The 12,092-nt window shown below is 29.5% G+C and overlaps 1 protein-coding gene and 1 long non-coding RNA gene across 4 annotated transcripts in view; one reads left to right on the plus strand and one right to left on the minus strand.

The window, feature by feature from the left end:
- Positions 1–9,965, minus strand: part of LOC120359248 — a 135,971-nt gene extending 126,006 nt beyond the window's left edge. The window contains exons 1-2 of the long non-coding RNA XR_005576060.1: positions 8,967–9,965; positions 7,577–7,616 (exon numbers count right to left, since the gene is read on the minus strand). This is a non-coding gene — a long non-coding RNA (uncharacterized LOC120359248). The remainder of the gene's footprint in view (positions 1–7,576; positions 7,617–8,966) is intronic.
- LOC105208229 overlaps positions 1–12,092 on the plus strand; it is a 173,139-nt gene that overhangs the window by 14,710 nt on the left and 146,337 nt on the right. The gene's annotated exons all lie outside the window — the stretch shown is intronic.

Here is a 12,092-nt window from a genome sequence, read left to right on the forward strand (position 1 = left end):
TGGAAAGTTTCTTGAGAAGCCGTATCCGTGCGGTAATTCACCACTGAGAATAATTGAGGAGGATACGAAGGATATATTTCCGGAACACACGCGATTCAACAATTTCCATCTTTTGGACAGATCACGAATCCCTCCAAGGAAACCGGTCTTTTCTGCAACGTCGGCGGCAGATAAAATCCGTACGATTAATAGGCGTCCGCCGTCTTTTTTGTCCCGCGTGTGTGAGTTATCATTCCTGTGCGCGAATTGTTCCGCGCGAGCTTGATGGTCCGAATTCTGGCACGCCAACAGATCATCGGTGATATATGTATAAGTTATTCGTGATCGTTCGTGGCCTGGAATGTGCCGCGATAGCGCGCGCTATGCCCGTTGCGCGAACAGCGGAATAATAACCGGCGATGACCGTAACGAAGGAAGTTACTGGCTCAGCCCGGGAAAAATGGACGTGCGAGAATAGCGGGATGAGGGAAGGGAGAATTTTTATATTTCAAGATAGACGGCAAATGAAAGGGTGCTTCTCCGGAAGATTTTACGACCGCGACGACGTATTCGTCGGTGTGAATATAAATTGGAGTAATTGAGACATGAATGTCGACAATGACGAAGCGCTACATTCGCGCTGCGTTTATTAGTGAAATTGTGAACGTTCTCTTACTTCCAAAGAAAGATGGTTCATCTTTTAACGTAACTTTATAATAGAATAAAATAATAGTCCTATAATGAGGATGTAAAAGAACGTAGGAGCATTTCTATTTGAAACATTATAATGTACAAAGTGTGTGTGTGTCATAAACACAAGGTATTAAAAGTTTATAGGGACAAGAGCACTGCGGAGGAAAGAGAATACTATTTGAACTAGTACATGTTAACAAAAATTTCAATTTGTGATACGTAATATATAGTAATATACTATAATAATTGAAATATTTAATCTAAAGAGAGCAGCCGATTCACATATGCACATACGTTTCATGTAACCCTTTGTAAATAATTAAATTTTTATTCATTATTATAAATGCACGGTTTATCTCTAAATTTCGCAGAGCCATCCCGCTGTTTCACCACAAATATAATTTAACTAGCAGGTAGTTGCACGCATAGAACAAACAAGCAATTTACCACATATTACTAATAAAGAAGGATATGTATTATAATATTTTACGTTTAGTAAAATATTTTATCTTCTTCATCGTAATTATATATTTTAAATGATAGAGGTAGAATTTAAAATCGTTTTACATGAGATTATTATCAACGGTTCTTAAGCTTTACTTTAATACAATATTTAATCCCAGGGAAAATGAGAAGCAAAAAAAAAATACGAAAATATAGTCAATTAATGAATATGTAAAAAAAATTAACACATGCTGTTAGGTTGTAGAAAAATTGCATACAATTATTCTGTAATAATTAACGATCCACTTTCGAATTTAATGGGTAACAACTCGGCAGTGGAATAAAATATTACGGTTTCCATTACAAATTTTGTCATAAAGATTATCAATAAACTAGCGGTTCAAATACTTTGTAAATTTTGCATTGACGTTTACATCACTGTATAAGAAAAATAACGCGTGGAATCTGAGCACACGTGTGCACGTGTTGCGTAGATAAATTATTGTGGCAGATGTGTGGTTTTTTGAAGGTAAGTAAAAGCAGCACGTGAAAAGGTATGGGAAAAGTGACGAAGGAGAAGAAATGCTCGAGAACTGCGAAATTGTTGAACGCATACCAGTAAAAAGAAAAAAGACATATATGCGATTTTAAAATTTACTTTAAAATTATAGTAAAACCAACGGTGAAAAATCATATTGAAAAATGTAGAAATAAGATCTTTAAATTTGTGAATGCTTTATAATGTCACAAAAATAAAAGTGCTCCGATTTTACGTACTATTTCATAAATAATCCTATTTTTTTTTGCAAAAGACATAAATGAGAACTTGGAATAGTACAAAAATACGAATAAAAAGGATTAAGCTTAAATAAATACACGACTCAGAAGATTAAAGTTGTTTGAATTATGTTTGCACATATTAAAGCATTTTGTTGCACATACACACATTTTATGCCAGATAGATTTGTTGCGCATCGATAAAATGCCATATTTTTTGTATAAATAAACGAAATAAAATATCTGCCTATTTGCAGTGCATAAAATTATGCTTAAAAAAACCATATTTACAATACAACTGTATTAATTAAATAAAATTTGTGTATAAAACGTATTTTATGTACTATTCATTCGTAACGTTTCTGTCTTGCGTAAATTATCATAAATACAAAGCTATCTATAAAATGTATTTTCTTGTTATGGCAAATAAATTGAAATGTCTTTTTATACATTAAAAACAAGTTTTAAAACAAATCACATTAAATAATAGAAAATACTTGTAATACTATTGTATATCACAAGCAATATATATACGTATATAACATACAAAGTGTCCCAAAATTATCGAATATAAAATTGAGGTATTTCTGGGTATAAAATAAAAGTATCTTCCAAAAGCAAACTTTTTAGATATTGCAAGAAAAAAATTCTAATGCAAAAATGTTGAAGCTAGCATTTTATATTACAAGGCATTAAACTTCATGAATCATACAACAAATGTTTGGTACAGTTAGGCATGATGTTATGATAAGTATACTGAGGGAAAGATTACTAAATTTTAATAAATATTTATTTAAATAGTACTAATAAAATATTTGTTAAATGTACATTACTAAATGTAAATATATATTTATTTAATAAAAAAACTACTAATTTAAGTAAAATTTTTTCTTAGAGAGTAAACATTCATCGTAAATAAATATTTCCTTAGTATTATTCAAGTAAATATTTATTAAAAGTTAGGAATTTTTTCTCTCAATGTGATAAAACCAACGAACCCTTTCCACAATGTCGAGATTTTATAAAAGTATGCAATAATATTTTTATTAAAATATTATTACTATTTTTATATTTGTACATTACGTATAATTAATATCAGAACATATCAATTCGGTAGCAAAATATTCCGACATGTGTAAACTGTCAAAATAAATATCAACTACATTTACTTGCCTCGTGTAAAAAATTTTTTTTTTCAAAATTTCAATAGATTCCGACATTGGCAAAGTGTGGTGAATAATTTATAACTGAAGTACAAATTTTATATTTAAAAGTATTACATTAAAAATGTTTTTTGATATTTTTTATATAACTTTACGTTATTAATGTCGAATTTAATCTCTATAAATTTTAACGTACACATGTGTTTTGATGTAATTTCTATAAATTTTTATATTTTTAATTTTTTCATCGTTTTTGATATTAACACAAACATGTTTTCCATGTATCTGCAACGAGGTAAATAAAAATACGTTTACTTTTAAGAATTTTAAAATGTTTTGTTTCTATTTTCGTTTTAGAAATATTTAAAAATATTTAAGTTTTGAATGATGTCTATAGATTTAAAACACTAAAACGTTTAAAGCTATTAAATATCGTATTTCAGTTTCAAACATTTTAGTGTTCTAAACATTGTTTGAAGGTAAATATTTTTAAGTATTTAGAAATAAAAATATCAAAAAATAAAACACTTCTTTTTTTGAGTGTAGTATAATCTAATATAAATTAAATTAAAGCACAAAAAATTGGAAAATCATAATTTTTAATAAACTTTCTGTAATGTTTAAATATTGTTTAACTCTGTTCTGTATATAGTAACAAAGTTAATTAATAACGAGTCACTGGTTTTATAGTAATAAAGGAAGATTATAATGAAATATGTGAAATCATGTGAACGTATTGATTAATAAGGCGCCAATACAAATTAATCATTGAATTGGCGCCTTCATACATATTTCATACGATACACTATTCTGCATGCCAAGTTAAATTAATATCCAAACAGTATTATCAACAGAAATTGAAATATGAATATGAATATAGATAAAACATCGTATTAAATTCGTCGAAAGAACACGTTCGAATTTACAGGAATGTCCAATATCACGAGATGTTTATATATCAATAATTTTCATATACACATGAAAAATATTCAACTTTTTATAAACTAAAACGTTGAATACCTTTCATGTATCAATATATTACACAAATATTTTTATACTTTAATTTCTGTTCGATCGACAATTTTATTAAAATGGAAAAAAGATGCAAAGAGATTTTTCCAAAAATATCCTTCCAAACATATTTCAAAAAATCATCTAAACTGTTTTACAAAATATTAATTATGATAAATAAATACACATCTTTTACATCGCAAAACGAATTGGTAGCTATTCCACACGATTACAGTAGGAAAAACGTCGCGGTGCAAAGGATGGAAAATGCGCCGGGATGGTGTCATTTCCGGCGGCGCTGCAATTCGCTTCGCGCCGGAAACTTCCGGTCACAATGCTGGATTCGAAAATGCTCCGCGGCAACTTCTGTTCTCGCTTTATTGTTATTACACACGAGTACGCTTCCAACGAGGCGTGCCACGAAAACCTATGTATATATACGTACATATCTAGCTAAGGGCATAGTTTCTTCCTGTTACCTCAAAGAAAATACTGTGAAAAGAAGTTTCAAGTTTGTGCTTTCAAGTTTATATGATTCGTTACACAGTTTGTTGCACGTACTGTAAGATATATATACTTACAACCTATCCTATAATTCTACTCATGGTATGTGAATTCCTACGGAAAATTAAAATATGATCTGAAATAGTCGAACAATTTATAATTTGCGAATAAAATCTAATATTTAAAAAAAAATCAATTATCAACTATAAACTCTTAAAAAATTTTTCTCAATTTACTAATATAAATTTTATTAATTTATTTCTCCCTTTTTACTATAAATATTCAAAGTGCAATAGCTAGAATACAAACACTCGTTATTTGAGAAAGGCGAGATAAAATCTCTTTTTCACCGGTTGAAACCAAATTAACATTTAATATTTGGGAGAATCTGCGATTATATTTTCCTTCATTTCGTAACAAGTTTTTAGTTTAAAAGTGTAAACGAACAGCATATAGAGAATTTCCTAGTTCGTAACTACGTGGTAATCTCAGCAATGTTTATCGTGCTGCTACTAGAAATTACTCAACCGCCTTTGTTGTGGTTCTCTTTGCCGTGCAAGCTTTCTCTTCTGCAAGCATCTTGTTAGAAGATGAAGAGAAAACTATAGGGAGAGACAGAGAGCGGAAGAAAAAAGATAAACTAGAAATAGGTAAAGGAAACACGATAGCTACTGCACACATTCTCTATTGTAAAGTAATTTCTCATTACTAACAACAGCTTTATCATGCAATAGTGCATTTTAATATTGACTCTTAGGCCGGTATTCAAAGTGGAATTTTATTTGGAAAGACTGTCTTAACCTTTGAACTGTAATGCCAGTCTGACAGTTTAAACTGCTATTAAAATTTTACTTATCAATAACTTCCTTGACATACACAAAGCCTTCTAAACTCATAGTACCTTCGTATGCCATTAGCCCCCATCAAATATTACAATAGTCCCATCGTCATCCGCTGGAAACGTATAATATAAGACGGTTGAAAAGTTATAGCGGTCCCACAGACCGGAATTTACTATTTGCGTCGCTTTTATCGCAGTATCGAGCATTTATCTATTTCTTCATCTACGTCTCATTTACATATTTTAATTCTTATTTACTGTGATGTTATTTTAATCTAACTTTGGAGCGCAATTGTGACACTTTAATGGTGTACATGTGTATCAAAAATTAATACATATAATGACATAATTGAGTTTAATTCCTGTTGAAATAGCACGTGAAAAAAAGAACTTGAGCAGACCCGATGAAAATAAATCACTAAAATTGTTGGTGTAGAAAATAAAAATTATTGAAATATTATTGAATATATTTTAGCATAAATGATACTTATTATAGTAAAATACTATGAATTCCAAGAACAAATAATAAAAGAACAAAAATGTTAGAAAAGTAATAAAAATATTGGAAAGTTTTTAATTAAGTTTTTCTTCTACTTAAATATTTGTAAGTAAATTACAAATGTTTAAAGTTTACAAGATATTATATAAATTATTATATAAATTATTGTAATTTTAAATGTTTAAGTTTACAATATTTAGCTTTAAAAATTAAAAAATTTTTTAAAGCAAATAAAATTATTTATTCCTTTATAATTTCAAAATTTGCTTGAAATATTTTCATTCTGATTTACTTATATATAGAATTCATTTATTAAAAAACTTGCTGAATAATTTTATTAAATTCAGCGCGTTCATTAATTTTTATTTTAAACTTTATGAATTCTTTATAATTATCTTAACGTCTTGTTAAGATAATTATAAAAATTATAATTATCTTAAATTCTTGTTAAAATATAATATTATTAAAATAATATTGAAAATAAATTAATTGAAAGATTTTTTATATGCAATTCAGTAATATTTCAATGTTCAACACAATTTTGGTAAAATATTTTCATCAAAGTAATGTTTCGTATTTTATTTTAGTGAACAAATATAAGAAACAACGTATCTAAGAATGAGTTTGACCAAACTCTGATTAACTTAATCGACAATTATGTTATCAACATCTATGGTATTTAAATTAACACAATATAGAAAGATAAAATTAATAATTTTTTGTCTAATAAGTAAAAAAATTAAAGAGTTTAAGAGCGGCAGATTATACATTTGAAAACTTTGGTATAAACAATTTCTCTCAAATTAATTGTCAATTAAATTAATCAAACTTTTCTTTCTATTTATACATAAAAAATCTTGGAGTTATAATTACATACTCATTTGTCCAAAAAAAGTTAATATTTTTTAGTACCTACATCTTTAAATAATTTTAATTAACAGAGTAAAATTATGGGAAATAAATTTAAAAAAATGTTCAATAGAAATAAAATAACATGGACAATGAAAAGGAAAAGTTAATAATGTCAAAGTACAAGTAAGTAAAAACATAAAAAGATAGTTGTAATTTGTGTGAAAAAGGTAAATGCATCAGTGAATTAAATCTATGCTTATTTTTCATATGTACAACCAAAGATTGGGAGCAGTTGGTCGTAAAAAAATGATATAATTAAATCTTTATAAAATAATAAACTAATAAATAAATAAAAAATTGTACAATCATAAAAATCAATTTTTAATTTTTCATTATATTGATTTTAATTAATTCTTTTAATTTAATTCTTTTAAATTACTTCTTTATTATGTATGTATTAGCAATTATTTCCTGGAATGATTTTTCATTCTAATAGTTTTATTAGATTGATACAATAAATGTACCTCGTTTATATAATTTATAATATAATTACATATTAAAATTAATTCCTATTAAACACATAACTATATTACTTTAGCAAATTAGAAAGCAATTGAAACAGAAAAACTTTGAACACAATAAATAAAAAATTAAAATCCAATTAAAAACAATATTTTGCTAGCCATTTATAAAAACTCGTAGATCAAATTTTTTTAAAAACTAAATATTCATTATTTCATATTTTTGTGTTGGAAAATGTTTTCAACAATTTAAGTAAAAATTGGCTTCAAATATATACATAGTATCACTTACCGACACTGATGCACCATAACGAAGTTGAAACTGCATTAATCTGTAACAATAATAAATATAACTAAGTTAAAATAATTATTGTATCATAAAACTTGGGCACATATTTTTATTAGCAAATTACTTCTAACACATATTCATGTAGATGTCACACTTACATAAACTTTGAAGACACAATAAAATTAAGAGAAGAGGAACTTATTTTTCAAACTTTGCAGGTAACTTCCACATACTATCCAAAAATTGTGTGCAAAGTTTTAAGAATGGAGTCCCGCTTATGTAACATAAACTATAGATTTTCAGTACTGGCAGTTTATATCGGAACACAGCCTGTTATATTTGATCATCTACATGACCATATCTGGATTCTAGATTCTAAGTAATTATATATTAGCCAGCATGTGTGTGCTGAGTTGTAAGAATGAGTCCTTCTTAGAAGGAAAGATGTAAGCAAATTAATTTCGAAGAGTGTCTTTCTTTGAAATAAATTTTTCATTACTTTTTTCTAAGAGGGACTTATTCTTAAAACTTTGCAGGTGACTTCCACATACTACCCAGAAATTGTGTACAATTTTAAGAATAAGTCACTTTTAGAAAGAAAGTCATGAGCAAATTAATTTCAAAGATTTACATGTTTTCTCAAAATTAATTTGCTCACTTGACTTTCTAAGAGGAACTCATTCTTACAACTACACACAATTTCTGGGTAGTATGTCGAAATCACCTGCAAAGTTTAAAGAATAAGTTCCTCTTAGAAAAAAAAGTTGTCAAAAATTTATTTCAAAGATTTACACTCTTCAAAATTAATTTGCTCACATCTTTCCCTCTGAGAAGGATTCATTCTTACAACTCAGCTTACATATCCTGGCTAGTATGTGGAAGTGACCTGAAACATGCAACCAAGAAATGGTCAGATAGATGATCAAATATGACAGACTACGTTCCGATATACACTAGGAGTACTGAAAATCTATAGTTTATGTCACATATACTATAGATTTTCAATACTAGCAGTGAATTTCAGGACGCAGCCACAGTAGACTATGCCATTTACAATTTATGAATATTTATACACTCTGCATATTTCATGCGTCTTGTTTGTTCACATGTTTTCTATATGTATAAAATATTAAATAGAATTCTATCTCAAATTCTATCGCAAATTATAGATTGTCTAAAGAGGGCTTTATACTATAATTACAAAAATACCTATGCAAGAACACAGATTTACAATTAATAAAATATGACAGATTGCGTTCCGATATGCACCAGCAGTACTGAAAATCTATAGTTTATGTCACAAATACTATAGACTTTTATTAGTGGCAGTAAATTTCGGTACGTAACCATATATGCAAGAACGCAGAAATACAATAATTAATAAAATATTTACCAAATTGCCCCACGGATGCCACCTCCAGGATGGAAGTCTGCTGACAACTTGTTTCGTTGTTTCCTAACCACACACGTTAACCGTACACACGACCGACCGATTCGGCACTCTCGATATTACGCTGATATTTCATCACACACGATCGCGAACGCGAATAAAAGATGAAATGCACGCGAGAGAACAGGCATTACATTGCAAAAAGGACCGAGCGACCAATGCGTCACGATACCTGAGACAGCAGCGAGTCGTTTGAATGGATGCACGCGTAAATAGAAACGAGACAAACTCACTCCCGATTGTAAATCTTGTACTCGACATGATCGCAAGACGACTAGTAACGGTTCACTTGACATTCGCGATATTCTACTGCGTAGATGAAGCATTCTATTCCAACGAATACGATTGCGCACGAACTTGACGAAGCTACGCCACAAGGATACACGATACTCGCGATTACGAACAAGAACGATCACTTCTGCGTGCGACACTGCGATTCATTGCGTATCAGAATACTCGTCCGCAATCACATCGACATTCTCGAGACCGTATAATGTACACAATTCGGGTTTGGAACACGCGAGAAGCACGGAAACGCTTTGTTGTAACATCCGACAACCGGCGAAACGAATATGGCGCAGTATTACGCAGTGTTGCGCGGTATGGCGACGGTAACGTTGGTAGCAGTGGCGCTGCGTCGCCAGAGCAGAGGCAGCTCAACGACGATTGCCGAACGGCGGCGGAGATGGCCGAGCCGCGGCGCACTGAGCGTGAGTAGTGGGGGTAGTGGGGGTAGCGTCTGGCGGACTAGACGAGACGGCACGTGGTGCGTGGTGGGTCGCGGCGTGGCCTTGTCGAACGTTGACCTTGCGCCGCGATCAACAGCCCGTTCGTCGGTTAGCAGCGTGCGCCTCAGCTAACGCAGTTCAATGACGCAGTCTCAACTCAACGATTTCATACTGTAAAACGTCGTCTACAATACAGTCCGTTGCGACGAATCAATCAAAGAACAGAATATATGATTTTTTCTTCTTTGATTGGTCCGTCGCATAGTCGTAATATCGTAACGACTGTATTGTAGACGACGCTTAAGTGAGACTTACTTGCGTTGCATCGAATTCTTGTATCATTACGGGCTCTTGTATTATTTGCTAAATCTTACTGCTTACGCGTACGGATCCCGGTAAAAATAGTATATTTATTAAACATTTATTGCAGCGTTTATGAGATGTTTTTATTAATAAAATCTCGCATTATCGTATCTTTTAGCTACGGTTTCGAGAGTGTAGTGCAAAGTATTGTCACGATCTGCTATCGCGAGTGTTATATAAAAAAAATATTGTGTCTTTGATACTGAAAATCTGGACAATCTGACAATGAGAGGAGGAGGCCTAGTACGAGGCATCGAGCATCGGTGGAGCAACATGCGGTAAATATAATTTATTTTTACATTATATCTTATGCGCGGAAGCGTTGATCATTTTTTAATTGAATATTCAGAATATAAAAATTGGAAAAAGAAATTTTACAAATAAAATTTGATTTTTTACTTACTGATCTGATACGCAACGGAGCGGAGTTATTTAGCCACGGTTGCGGTTCGTTTATTTAAAGTATCAACAAGTATACGTCAACTTTATAAATGGAAAGAATAAATTTGCTGAAGGAAATAAAAAATTAATTTTTAAGTATGTATTTGAAAATAGATTTAAACCCGATCAAATCATTTAATCTGATTGTATGTCAGAGGCAAATAATTTGAATAGTGACGAATCGATTACGATTGAATTAAAAAAATAAAAAATTTCTAACATGTTTTTTTTTATCGCGGAGATGTGTGTATTCTGAAGAAAAAAAGTTACAAAAAATCATGTTTAATAATGTAATTAGAACAATAAATATAATTTTTAAAAATGTTTACTTGGTTCCTCAGGATTTCACGTTAGTCAATATTAAATAGGTAATAAGCTTGCGTATATCGAATCAGCAAAAAATTATCTTTTCAAAAAAAGAGATAAAAAAAGCGCCAAGTGTGTGTATGTACCTCTTAAATCTTTATTCTTTCTACAAAATCCAAGTGATATTATCTTTGTATTTTCATTGAAAAATTTTCCTATTCTAACCCATGTGGTATTCTTTTTAATTTTTATACAGAACCTAAGTACTATCTCTATATTATCATTGAAAAATCATCCTACTTCAACCCATGTTGTATTTAAAAATAAGAAACATAATCTGTAACTTACTTTGCGTAATTACTTTTATAACGCATATCTTACAAGTATTACATTTATTACATTTTTTCTTATGTTAATTCCTTTTATTGTTTTTTTTATTTAGCAGCGCCAAGTTTTTGTAGTTTAAAAATTTTTTATTTAAAAAAATTTTATATTTCTTTTTCCTCTTTAATTCTTTTTGAGATTAAATGTTATATATTCCATTGAAACTTTTAAAAATAAATTACATCCATTTGGGTTAAAACAGAAAGATTTTTCATTGGAAATACACAGATAATAACATTTGAATTTTATTTAAAAAGAAATTAAAGATACCACCACTTGGGTTTTATTAAAAAAATAAAGACACTAAGACACTTGGATTTTATTTGTTAAAAGTAGTTATTTCAGCAGTTATTTCAAACAATACATCAATATATTCTCTTTATAATGAGCACAATTTAAAAATTTCATACATATTTTTTGGAAAAATATGTTTAGGTTGGATTAAATTTAAGATATTTATTTTTAAGTAAATACGACTTGGGACGAAGTAGGAAGATTTTTCAATGATAATACAGAAATAGTACTTAGGTTCTGTATAGAAATTAATTAGAGTACCACATGAGTTAGAATAGGAAAAATTTTCAATGAAAATATAAAGATAGTACCACTTGGATTTTGTAGAAAAAATAAAGATTTAAGAGGTACATACACACACTTAGCTTTTTTTTATCTTTTTTTTTGAAAAGATAATTTTGTGCTGATATCACGCGTTTTGTAGTGTTAAGCAATATATATATTTTTTGTGATAAGTCATGATTTTAACTTACAAGTAAGATTGTAAAAAATATTATATATATATATATATATATAATACTTAAAACAGTCTTAAACATACCAACTATTGGCC

This window comes from Solenopsis invicta, chromosome 12 (genome assembly GCF_016802725.1).
Source record: "Solenopsis invicta isolate M01_SB chromosome 12, UNIL_Sinv_3.0, whole genome shotgun sequence".
Classification (NCBI taxonomy): domain Eukaryota; kingdom Metazoa; phylum Arthropoda; class Insecta; order Hymenoptera; family Formicidae; genus Solenopsis; species Solenopsis invicta.